Source organism: Fukomys damarensis, unplaced genomic scaffold (genome assembly GCF_012274545.1).
Source record: "Fukomys damarensis isolate Sample0158 unplaced genomic scaffold, DMR_v1.0_HiC HiC_scaffold_2, whole genome shotgun sequence".
Lineage (NCBI taxonomy): Eukaryota > Metazoa > Chordata > Mammalia > Rodentia > Bathyergidae > Fukomys > Fukomys damarensis.
The window spans coordinates 36,090,224-36,103,056 of NW_022900914.1; the positions used below are offsets into that span (position 1 = coordinate 36,090,224).

At 39.1% G+C, this 12,833-nt stretch overlaps 1 long non-coding RNA gene across 1 annotated transcript in view; it reads left to right on the top strand.

The window, feature by feature from the left end:
• LOC104856460 overlaps positions 1 to 12,833 on the top strand; it is a 340,761-nt gene that overhangs the window by 180,147 nt on the left and 147,781 nt on the right. The gene's annotated exons all lie outside the window — the stretch shown is intronic.

Consider the following 12,833-nt stretch of genomic DNA (forward strand, 5'->3'; position numbering starts at 1 on the left):
CTATTTGGGAATCTAAAGACCTGGACACAAACTGAGGCTCCGACTTTAGGAGGAGCCGTTTTCTCCATCTAAAGTTTCCAGTCCCCATTTGTAAAATGGGGTCCATTCCTTTCCTGCGTGGTGTCCTGTGAGGTGCTGACAAGAATAGTTGTGTGCTGAAGTGGCTCTGTGTTCTGCTTACTGCTTTCCACAAGCCTCTCCCTTGTCACAGGGCTCCTATTCCCTGTTGTTGTCGTGCTTTATGATATCTAAGTCCAGCACATTGCAATTAAACAATTTTCCCTTGCTAACTTATTTTTAAGACTTTTTGAAGCACTTTAAAGCAACTAAATTGGTGTATACTAACTTTTGCAATAACCAGTGGAGAGGTAAGATGGTAATCCACTTCCAGTTAAATTGTGACCGTGCTGAGATGGAGAATTTATGTCCAGGAAAAGAAAGAGTTTCACCGATCCAAGGAATGACAAAGGCTATTTCTGATCAGAATAGTGGCTGATTGTCAGTAAGAGGTGTGTAGACGGCTAATTCTTTCATACACATTTGACCCTACACCTGTAAAGGAAATCAGCCATTTTCCTTGAAACTGGTTTGTGAGCACTGTTGTACTAGGCAGGGAGCAGTGGAGAAAATAAAGGGGAAGAAATGAAAACAGGGGGAAGAACGCTGAAAATGACAAAGGAAAAGATATGAAAAACACATGGGAACTCATTTTTTTTAAAGAACCTTTTTTGAAGCAATGTTCATATCACTTGGGGATAACTGATAACAGGAAAGACAGAACTTCATTTCATGACTCATTTTTTCCTGCTCTTCTCTGTAGTTCCTGCATATGAAGCAACCTCATCTTTCTTTGTTGAAAGAATATGCAAATATCATTTACACACTTTTTTGGTTTCACTGAGAATCTGAGTAAAATCATTACACATAGGACATCCTCTTTCCTTTTTGTATCATTCTCTGTACTCTGCAACTTAGTTTTGACCTCTAGAAAATGAAGGTAGAATATGTGACAGTGTGTGCAGAGGCAGGACTGAAAACCACCTGACTAAAGTGTAAGGTGCCGAGATGTGAAACACAATGGTTAGAGGTGTCTTCCTAGCTGGAACCAGAGAAATTAAAGAGATTTATTTTTGTATTTTTCTTATTAAGCAGTATTTTTAGAAGGTTAATTTCAACTTTTGGGAATATTTTAGCTAAATTATGGTTTAAAGGGTATGAAAAATAAGATGGTATAAATAAGCAATACTTACTAAACAGTTAAAATAACGCTACATTAAAATAAAAGCCTACGGAAGTCAGCCAATGCCATACTCAGAGGTGCAGTAATAGCCCTTAAATATTTCATATTCTGGGAGAAATAAAGAAAGGATAACTACAAATGAATTTAAAATAAAACCTTGGAAATGAAACAAACATTAAGTCATGAGTAAAAAAAAAAAGCAGATAAAATAAGATAAAAATAAGCATAAAATGACAAGAAACTTGAAAATAGCAAGAGAGGAATCAATCTCTACATATTAAGAAAATACATTTTATTTAATTTTTTATTTAACAATATAATATGCTATATAATATAAATTATTTTGCATATTAACATTTAATTTTATATATGGCAGCATATTATTAATTTACCAATTATCTACTCATTAATAAAATCTTAGTCATTATAATTGAGGGAGGACCACAAACAACATTAGAAATGGAAACATAATAAGAATTAGAATTGTGCAGTTATGCTCCAATAAGTTTGAAAAACCTCAGGAAAATGAAAATATTTTTGAAAACTTATTAGAAAAGGTGAGAATAATTGTAAGCAAATAACTAAAGCAGTAGCCAAGGGCAACAGTATGTACTTATGTAACTAATTAAATAAAGTTTTAAAATGTGGTTGAAGTGTTAATAGTATTACCTTTAAAACAAAGCAAAATAAAGCCTGGGATCTTCAAAGATCCAATTTTACATATATTGCTTCTACCTTTGCCCAAAATTGCCTAATTTATTTTATGATGCTGGCATTGGTCTGATGCCAAAAAATTGGGAAAAGGTAATATTATTATACAATAAAAAGATCTGTAGACTTTCTAGATATAAAAATATGAAACAAAATAGTTCAGCTGCCTCATAATGCCTGCCCATCTGGACAGATAGGCTCAAGGTACGTTTGTGAAGCAAGAAAGGATGCCATTTAGCAGAGGACTCACTGCTGGAAAAGTGACAGGCAGTTGTAATAATTTCATCCACTCAGTGACAGAATAAAAGATCATGGAACTGATTAGATAGAATATGTTTTCAAGAAATGATTTTATTCTTGATATTTTTGCATGACTACAGTGACTGGAGTTCAAGTCAAGAAATGGTCATACTTTACTTTTTATTGCTTGCACTTCCCAAAAATGAGCGTTTACTGTATAGGCAATTATAAATGAGCATTCTGTATTAAATTTCCCAGTATAGGCAGGTTCTGTGCAAGGGACTGGGCATGGTTCAAAGAGATACAGTGGTTAGTTGCTGTAATCCTCATACAAAGTTGGCCAGTTCCATTGTATTTGTTTGTGTTCTGGCCTATTCATCTCTTCCTAACTTGTGTCGTACTCATTTATAAGGTCTCAGTTTGTCTCCCCTGGCTCTTGTTTCCTTTATTTCTCTCCATAACCCTATGCTATTTTTTGTATTTCTATTGGGAATTTGGTGAGAGGGCCCTTCATCCAGAGAAACTGGCATGGCACCTCCTGAAGAAGGAAAAGCTGCCTTTAAATGCCATCCTTAATTTACGGATAAGAGCTGCTACTGTACCTGTGTGAAGTTCCCATGAGAGTTTATTAAATGTGTCTCTGCCAATCCAATGACCGAAAGAGACCTCCCATTAGCTTCTGAATTAGCCAAATGGGACAGAGCTTAATCTAATATGTGTTATTTCATTTTCTAGGTTACTTGTTTTAAAGGAAATAAAGTATACTCATAGGCTGTCTAAAGCTGTCCTGGGAGATGTGCATGGAAGGACTTCCTCTAAACATTATTGTCATCTGAGAAAGCTGGGTGCATGCCTGAGGGCCCAATTTAGTTTGGTGGATGCTGTTATCACAATAGGCAACACATGCCCTGACTCCAAAAAGCTTTGAGAGAAACTGCACTTCAGTGAAAATGATGAGTGCTTGTACTAGAATTTTAGGATGCAAAAGACAAAAGGGCTTTTTCTTCTACAGGAATCTCTGTCAGTGCTACTTGATGTCTTCTTGCCACTTGATGATTACTTGATGTGAGGTGGTGGTCCTGACAGTGACCAGTCTCTTCTCTTTGGCCTCATATGACTAGAACTATGAGCAGTCTAGCTATTGAAGTTGACGCATGGGGAGCTAGAGGATTCTGAGGATTAAGAGTGGTACAGTGAAAAGAGAACCTAACTTGCTCCTAGAGAACTGAGTTTAATTCTCAGCTCAGTCACTAATTACCTCCATAATATTGGATGTAACTCTCGCTCTGTACCCCAGTATCTTCATCTGTCAAATAGGGATGACATTAACTCTGCATATTGCCATGGATTATTGCATTAATCAGATGAGATCATGAGTATAAAGTTATTTTGCATGCTATGAAGCGTGATATAAACTCAAACCCTTTTTAATGTGATGTACCACTTGAAACAGTTCAACGGGTTACTGAGATCTTATAGGTGTCTTGGAAATATCTTCTTAACTCTCTAGGATTTTCAGGAAAGCAAAATTTGCTAAATAGAGCTAGATACAAGCAGCTCTCTTTTTATAGCCATCCTTCCCAACTGCCAATCCTATTCATGGACTCAGGAATTTGCCAAGGTTAGACAACGTAGACATGGGGTGTGAGCCATAACTTCTAAATCAGTTTTGGAAGGATGCCAAAGCATTATTTTAGAAAAGTGATTGGAGTGTGTTCCTGAGGACAAAGAATTACTTAGAGAGTATATCTTTCAAGAACATGTTATTGAAACTTGGAAAAAAGAGTTTTAAATGTGAGAACACTAGCATTAAAGGCACTCTAAACCAATTACAGTGTATTTACTTGGATTTCAATGGGGGTTACCCTTTTCATTATTTGCAAACCTCAAGAACATTAGAAACACTTCACTGAAGACAATATAATATCCAAATATGAAGTAGCCTGTTGTTTGTCCATTTAATCCACTTTCTTGCTTTTACCTTCTTCAGGAAGGCAGAAGAGCACTTTTATGTTTTTAGAATGCACAATGTACGCTGAGTAGGCAGTGTACTTTTACTTTTGGATAGTTAGCACCCTTTGTTCTCCAAACAAAATGTATTTAATTATACTTACTCTACCCAAGGTTTCCTGGAGATGGTGTATCTGACAAGGAGCCACAATAAGGATGGGTCTAAACCCCTAAACCCTTACCACAGAAAGGCCTAGTCCTTTCAGATTTCTTAAGGAACATTCTACATACTTCAAGAAGAATTTCCTTAAAACCATGGATGAAGAATGAGGATTAAAAGCATAGACGCGTAAGACAGACTTGTGTTCAGAAGTGTCCAGTATTTTAAAGATCTGCTGTTTGCAAGGCATTGGCTACTTTCAACTAATGCAAAGTCTTTTAACATTTTAGTGTTCTTTATCTAGAGGATGGTGATGGCAATTAGAGAGGGGAGAGAGGAAGGAGGGAGGAAGGTGAAGAGAGAGAAAGAGAGACAGAGAGAGAGAGAGAGGGAGGGAGGGAGAGAGAGACCCTTGATATCCATTTATAAACTGTGGTCTTTTTTCCCATGTTGATCAAAGGGGCCCAACCTGCATGCACTTTTTCTCTGATCCTTGCTTCACTTCCACCTCTCTGTGTGGAAGAATCTTCCACTTGGAAGAGCACTGAGAATATGTCCTGCCCATAGAATAACTCATGGTGTCTCCTTGTTTTATGTCAGCCTCATAAGCCTTGCCTTCCGCCATGGCACCTGGCTCCTCCTTCCATTTAGACGAGTACCTTCCCCACCTCAGCACCTGACCCTGAATCTGAACACTAAGTCTTCTGGGCCCCATCTTCTAGGCTGGCACCTTGGAGACCACAATCAGACTGAAGGGCCGTCTGCCAGGACTTCTGAGATGCTTCTGGTTCTCTGCCTCTCACTGATCATCCCGTCTCAGTACAATTCTCAGAAAAGAAGCTTCTTCATCAAGGGGACTTGTATGTTACTCCTACCTCTCTTGTTATGTCTGGGGTATAAGCCAGTTACTTTATATCCCTGCAGCAAGAAATGCCCTGCCTTTTTAGACAGCAAGAGTAAGTGCTATCACATACAGATTGCACAATTTTATTAAAGACCTAAACACAATTAGGCAGAGAGCTTAAGTAGGTTCAAAGTCAGGAGATGGATGCTGTTTCCAGACATGTTCAAAAGTCTTGGCCGACAGAAACTCTTAGCCCATCAACATGATGTGGCTTCCAAGGTCACAGAGCATCAATGGTTCCAGATGAAGAAGAGGAAATGCACATGGGGAACATGCATTCTAGGCCAGAATGGCACAGTCACTTCCTCTCACAATCTAGTCTTAAAGCCATTTCAGGAGAGAGGATGAAAGTCTGGGGAAGCCATTCTTCAGCCAAAGCTCCAAAGTATGGAAAGAGTAATAGAAATTTTAGCTGCATCTACTACATGCTAGGCTAGATTACTTTGGTTACTACTGAATATAGTAGTTATGAGCATGGGCCAATTTTGAATTATCTTCTGCATTTTACTGGTTTTATAGTGGTAAACAAACAATTTGAACAACTCTGGCTTCAGTTTTTTCCTTTTACAATGGAGACAGTTTCATACCTACCTGATAGAATTATTGTGATGACTGAATTAGTTAAGTCTTAAATAAAACTTGGGAGAGAACATGGAACCTATAAGTATTTAATGGATGTCATTGGTTTTTATTTCTCAGTTAACCCACCTCAAGCTCCTGGTAAGACTCAAGATTGAAGTTTAGAATAGAATAGGGTATTTATTCCCTTCGTAGTAGCTTTTAAAACAGGGCTTTTCTTTGCTTAGTAATAGCTTTAATAATAGCAGTACCTACATCTTGAGGTCATAAATATCTGAAATGTCAATCAAAGATTCAAGGAAAGAAACAGAGATAGAAATAAGTGAGGAGGAATAGAGAGAGACCCCTCGTTGGCTGACTGAATCTTTCCTAGAACTGCATTGCAGTGGGGACTCTTTCTGCTTTGCCTTACTTTTTCGCTTCTTCTTCCTAAGGCCAGACCTACATCATGGCCAGAAGCCTCTCTCTCCTTCTCTGGCTCCCCTCCCCTTCATCCTTCACAGACATTTCTCCAGCTAAATCTCTCACACATTTAATCCTGTCTTAGCATCTGCTTCTTGAAGAACCCAAACTAACACACAAAATAAATATTTCACACATATGTACTTAACATAAAACAAAGTTCTCCTCAGTCGTCCTTACCCAAGAAGCTCTCTGCCTACTTTTACATAACTTTACTTAAAATTGATGCAGACATTTCATTTATGTGGGCAGCGGCCAGTTTCTATACAAGCCAGCATTGCCTTCTTCAGAGTATAAACCTAGCATAGCCTTCTTCACATCTTATAAAATATGTGCAAAGAACAGAGAAAACAACCTGCCATTCGGTTGTACTTGATGCTCCTAGAAAATAAAACATGTCAACCTGGGTCAAATAGTACCTCTGACAGGATAGCAAAGGGATGCAGAAGAGGAGCATTGTGCTGGCTTCTCTATAGAAACATGCTTTGGAGAATAGTGAGTACTTTCCTGGACCACACAGATGTTATGGCCTGGATATAGAAGGTTCCCCACAACTCAGGTGTTGAAGGCTTGGTCCCCAGTGCAGCAATGTTCACAGGTGGATGAGAAGATAATGGAATCATGAGGCCTCTGACCTCATCAATGGGTTATCTCACTGATGGACTCATAATTTGATTGCATTATTGAAAGGCAATAGAAACTAAGGAGTGGGGCTATAAAGGAATGGTTCATACAGATATGCTAATGGGGGAATATATGTTGTCTTCAGCCCCCAGCCCTCCAGTTTGGCTGCCAGGATGCAAAGTTTCCCTCCACCACTATATCCTGCCATGATATTTATGCTTTTCCATGGCCTAAAAGTGATAGAGCCTGATATGGACTGAAAGATCTGAAATAATGAGCTAAAATGAAAGTTTCCACCTTGAAGTTATTCTTAAGAATTTTGGCATAGTCACTGGAATTGGGCTAACACCATAGCCAAACACCACTTTTTGAAAGTACTTATAAGCTGGCCAGGGTTGGATGATTATAGGTAGTTGCACTTTCACCTAATGTGCACTAACCTAAGAGCACTAACCTCAGGAAGTGCTGAGGGAATGCAGAAAACAGTGTTTTACGAAAAACAGAGTAGGGGTTGCTTCCTAAAAAGGAGAAAATTGGACTGCATTTCAGAGGGTAAGTCGGAGTTGCCCAGACAGAAAGGAGAGAGACTATATAAGGCGTCTGTGTTTAAGGGCACATATGTGATCATTCTGCCTCTAGCACTTGTGGAGCAGGAGAGTCCAGGGAGAAACCGTGGCAGGTGGGGAGAAGCAGCTCTTTTGCTCTGAGAGTGAAAACTCTGATGATAATGCCTGTAAATCACCACAGGGGCTCACAGAGCCATTTGGTGTTGTCAGAAAAATGTTGGTATGTTCCAGTCATCTGCAAAGTCACGGATTACTCCAGTGTGTGTTCATCACACACTGGTTTACTGAAAATTATATAAATTACAGAAATATTTAAAATATATTTTTTTAACTTTCAGTGAGGACCTTTTGGTGCTTTGCTACTTTTCGTTGTTCTGAAAATATATCTATTAAGCTTTAAGGGAAAGGATATGGACATTACCATTTTAGGCTTTGTTAATGATTTTACATGTTGCACATCCTTTCAAAACAGCAAGATAAAACAAGGCATTCAGTCATGTGCTATTTTACTTTTATCAGTTAGTATGGATTGGATATATTTGCAAAAGTTCATATGTTAGAAACCTAGTCTCTAGACTGGTATCTTAGAGATATTTGCAGGAAGACCATTTGGTAGATAATTAGGAATTGATGAGAGTAGGGCCCTAGTGATGACACTAGTGGCCTTAGAAGAGTGAGACTCAAGCTGGTATGTTTTCTCTGTTTCATCTTGCAATATCCTCCTCAATCACATTACGGCAAAAAGGTCATCTTTAGATTGTGAAAACCTCTTAATATCGTGCTCTTCAATTTCACAACCTCTAAATCTGGAAGCCGAAATAAACCTTTCTTCTTTATAACATACTCAGTCCTAGGTATTCTGTAATAGCCACAGAAAATAGACAGATTCATCACAATGTATTGAGGTGTCCTGCCTCTTTATCCCACCTGCATCTCCATTTATTTTTCCTGACTTAATATCTCCTCCCTCTTTTTCTGCCTTCTTCCCAGCCAATCTCTGAAAAGACACTTTCCAGCTTTGGTACACCTGGGCAGGTGAGAGGTTTCTTTTTTTGTGCCAGCTGAGTTGACCATACTTGACTGCTACTTCCTTCAACCTTTGACATTGGTGGAACAGGATGTGTATGGATGCAGGAACCTGGATAATTTACCTTCCCACTGCAGGAACATACCCTTCCCATAACACTCTTCTCTCTCCCCGTGATGCTGGGAGCACCCCCACCCCAACCCAGTGCTAGCAGTCAGTCACATAATGCATAGCTCCCTGTGGGAGTAGGAACCCCTGGTTGCCTATTCCAACTCAGTGACATTAGGTGCATTTTGTACTTCTTTGTGAGGCCTTTTTGGGTACCCTTACCCAGGATAGCTTTTAAAATTCCTCTGTAGAAATTGGTCATTGTGAGAATGTCCACAACAAAGGACTTACATCCTTCGAGTTGAATCAACCTCATTAGCCAGCCTGAAAGTCAGAAACATTCTGTTTACCACTCAAAAACACGGATAATTGTTTTCATATGTGCCATGCTTTTAAAATACCAGGTGCTGTATATGTAAACATGTTGTAAATATGTAAACCCTTAATCAGCTTTTCTGAACATGTATGTATCATGTAAAACAAGATACACCTGTGTGGTTTCTGAAGGGTTTTGGTCCCATTCCTTTTGCTGCTGATTTGTTCTACCATTGCTGAAAATAAATGTACTAAAGATATGCCACACACAGGGATATTTTATTTTAAGCTAATTGGACCCAGATAATTTTAATTTGGGTTATGATCCAAGTGAAGCTCTAAGTGAACTTTTATTTTAAGCCAAATCTATCTGTCTAAGTGCCCCACCAAATTTTTTTCTGCCATTGAAGAGCATGCTCCTTGTCACCCTTTTAGATTTTGCTAGCACAGATATTCTTTAAAAAACAGGTAGGTTTCTACCATCTATGTGGTTCTTCTTTGTCTGCCTGGTGCTGTTGAAGGGCAAAGGGCATTTGAAAGCATTGGTCTTCACATAATGCTACCACCTTGCTCTTAGCTTCTTCCGTCACCACATGAAAGTTGCTGTTAAAAAACACACATCAAAGAGAGAGTCCCATTGAAAAGGCGAGCGCTGCCTGCTGAGCTGGCATTCAGAGCTGGGGCTTTTGTTTCAGTGGCCACTCTGACTCTCCTCCACCGAGTTTCCTGTTAACTGTGGTGTGGGTTCTGACTTTCTCTTGATGATATTGGAGTGTGTGTTTGTGGCGTTCACTTTTAATCAGTGCATTTGAGTTTCTGAAGCAAGAACTTCTTTCTCCAGCAAGTTGAAACTTTTGAATGGAAACTTCATGCTTGGCCAGATTTGTGCTTAGCCCCAGGGATATATTTTAAATCTGGATTCCCAAATCTACCACAGACCTCAAGGAAGGACGTTTTAGCATTGTCTTCCTTTTATTGATTTTTAATAAATATGTCTGTCTTCTGAAGAGAGAGAGAGAGAGAGAGAGAGAGAGAGAGAGAGAGAGAGAGAGAGAGGTTTTCATGAAGGGGAGTTATATAGGAACAGTGGGAAGAGGCAGCTCTCCATGTCCACCTCAGTTTCCCCTCTCTGGCTGCCTGTTTTGTCTTCAGGCCAGAGTCTGATCTATTCCAGCCACTGATCTGTAGCCAGTGGGCACCCGCTGCATGTTCAGAGGGCATTACCCACAAGATGTACAAGTCTAATAACTTTATAGCTACCTTTTATAGCTTAGCCTGGCCAGCCATAGCTGATTAGTAGGATGCTCATTTGCAATGTCCCAGTTAATGGGCCTTCATATGTAGAGCATCAACATCCAAGATTTCAAAATATCATTTACTTAAGTGGCAGCTAGACCCAACATTAGTCCAACTGTGAATAAGACAAGCATATCTTCCCCAAATATGCCATTTGTCATATTTCACTTTCTTTTTCATTTTATCTTTGTTGACCTTTAGGTCCTTCTTATTCTGAAAACTAAACAAGTTCATGAAGTCCACTGATGAGCCTCGCTTATCCTGTGCTTTCCACAGTTGTTCTACCAGAGAGGTTTTTGGTGACCTCCGTTCCCTACCCTCTGCCTCAAATAAGACATTGCTTACATTCTTATACGTTTTCATATGTTGACCCATTTGTGAAGAGTTAATAGTTAATGTACGGAAAAGGACTTACGGCTACAATATCTTTGAAATCTACAGCTTCTATTTCACACCCTCAGTTTATAGATGAAGAAAATGACTTCCACAGTGATGTCAAGGATCAGAACACAGTACTCCAAACTGTGGCACCTTGGCAGGCTGAGTATTTTTGGATGAAGGAGACAACAAGACTTCAGAAGCAAGAAGAACCCTGATTTTTCTCTTGCCCCTCTATTTCCTGTGCTTCCTTGTCTCCTAAAGCAAACCATATAGCCTATGAAGTTCTCTCTCTGTAGCCTACCTTCTCTGAAAGTAGCCATAAAACTCTCATGGGATGTACTCAGAGGAGAGGAATAAAGACGCAAAGACACCAAGGAGCTTCTCAGAAAACAGGCTTTGCTGAGTTTCCCCCTCAGTTTATTACCATAGAATCATACTCTTTTGTCTAATCTTATTTCTCTGTAAATATTTTTTTGTCAGACTTCGCACAAAAACGCACAATTTTCCTAGCTCTTTGTAACTTTGTTTCTGTTTCTTTTCATTTTTCCCCGCTTTTGTTCTTGGGGGTGGTGCTGGTGCTGGAATTCAACCCAGGGCTTCACACATGCTAGGCGAGTATCCTACCCCTAAACTACATCCCTGGTCTCAAGGATCTTCATTTCTGATGCCTCTTATATTGCTTAAAACATAAAACTTTGTTAAATAAATCCAAATATCTTACTGTTGCGAACTTGTCCTTTGCTGCAAAATTGTTGGCCATGGCTCTATAATGAGTGAGGAAAAGCTACTACCCTTTTGTTTCTACAGTGGTTATGCTTCTTGACCAACTTAATCTGGTGGTAGAGTCAGAATTAAAACCTAGATTTTCTCAAACCATCCTTCACTGTGTTTTCTTTTACTTTACCATACAAAATATATTGACTGCCTTCAGGGCATTTGCATTTGGAATGGAGTCAACATTTAAGTTCCTATTCAATGGCAGACTTAAGTGAACTCCATAAATGAACTTTTTGCATAAGCCGTCAGATGGGGAATCTGTCTGCTTATATATATATAATGGTGACTTCAAGATCTTCCCAGATAAAAGTTGAGAAATACTGGCTAGCACAAAGTACTGGCTGACACAATCCATGGCATACCTAGTGGTTCCTCTGCATTTCTGTGGCAGAAATCATAAGAATTTGCTCTGATGGTTAAAGTCCCTGTTGTCTTTCACAAGAACTTTAGTAGCTTTTTTCTGCAGGAGAAAACTCAGGAGGTGCATGACCCTGATGGAATAACATGATTGGTTATGAAGTTGTCTAGAAAACTTCAGTTGAGCTCCACCATATCAGACTGCACTGAGTGTGTGGAAAGTTTTCTGAGATTTCCCCCCGAATCTAAATTTCACATGGGTTTCCACATTGACTAGGTTCCAAATCATATTAGTGTAGGTGATACCTCAGTGTAGTGACGAATTCTGGGAGCTGGACTAACAAGAATGACTTGGCTGGGCATGGTGGTGCATGCCTGTAATCCCAGCACTCGGGAGGCTGAGGCAGGAGGATCACTGTGAGTTTGAGACCAACCTGGGCTACATAGTGAGCTCCAGGTTAGTCTCAACTACATAGTGAGCCCCTGTCTCAAAAAAACAAAACAAAACAAAACAAAACAAAACAAAAAAAAATGACTGTTTTCTTCCTGTGGACAAAAAAAGAGTATCCTTACAATGTAAATTAGAAATGCTGTCCAACTTTTATAAAGATACCATTTCATTGAGAGTTGAGGTATTCCTTTGAAATTTTCCTGCTATTCTTGTTACATATTTACATGATACTTAATCAATTTATATAAAGTAGTATGAAATACACTATTTTGTTGGATTCTCAAAGCCAAACTGCTAGTTGGCTGAAGCATGTGGATTTAGATACTGAAGGCTAGAGAGATGGAATACCTTTTAGGATAGGAATTCCGACTGTCCAACTCCAGGCCAGCACATGCTTGGAAATAGTCATATGTGGGAGAACTTGAGATGTAGATAACTAGCCCCCCGCCCCCAATATCCATGGGAATTGGTTCCACGGACACCAAAATCCACATATGCTAAATTCATTTACATGCCATGGCATAATATTTGTATATAACCAATGCATATTCTCCTCTGTACTTTGTCATCTCTAGATTACTTATAATAACTAATTCAATGTAAATTCACAAATATTTAATCAGCTTTGACTATGTGCCGGATTTTGTAGCTGGATGAAGATCTAATGTTGAATAAAGTAGACACA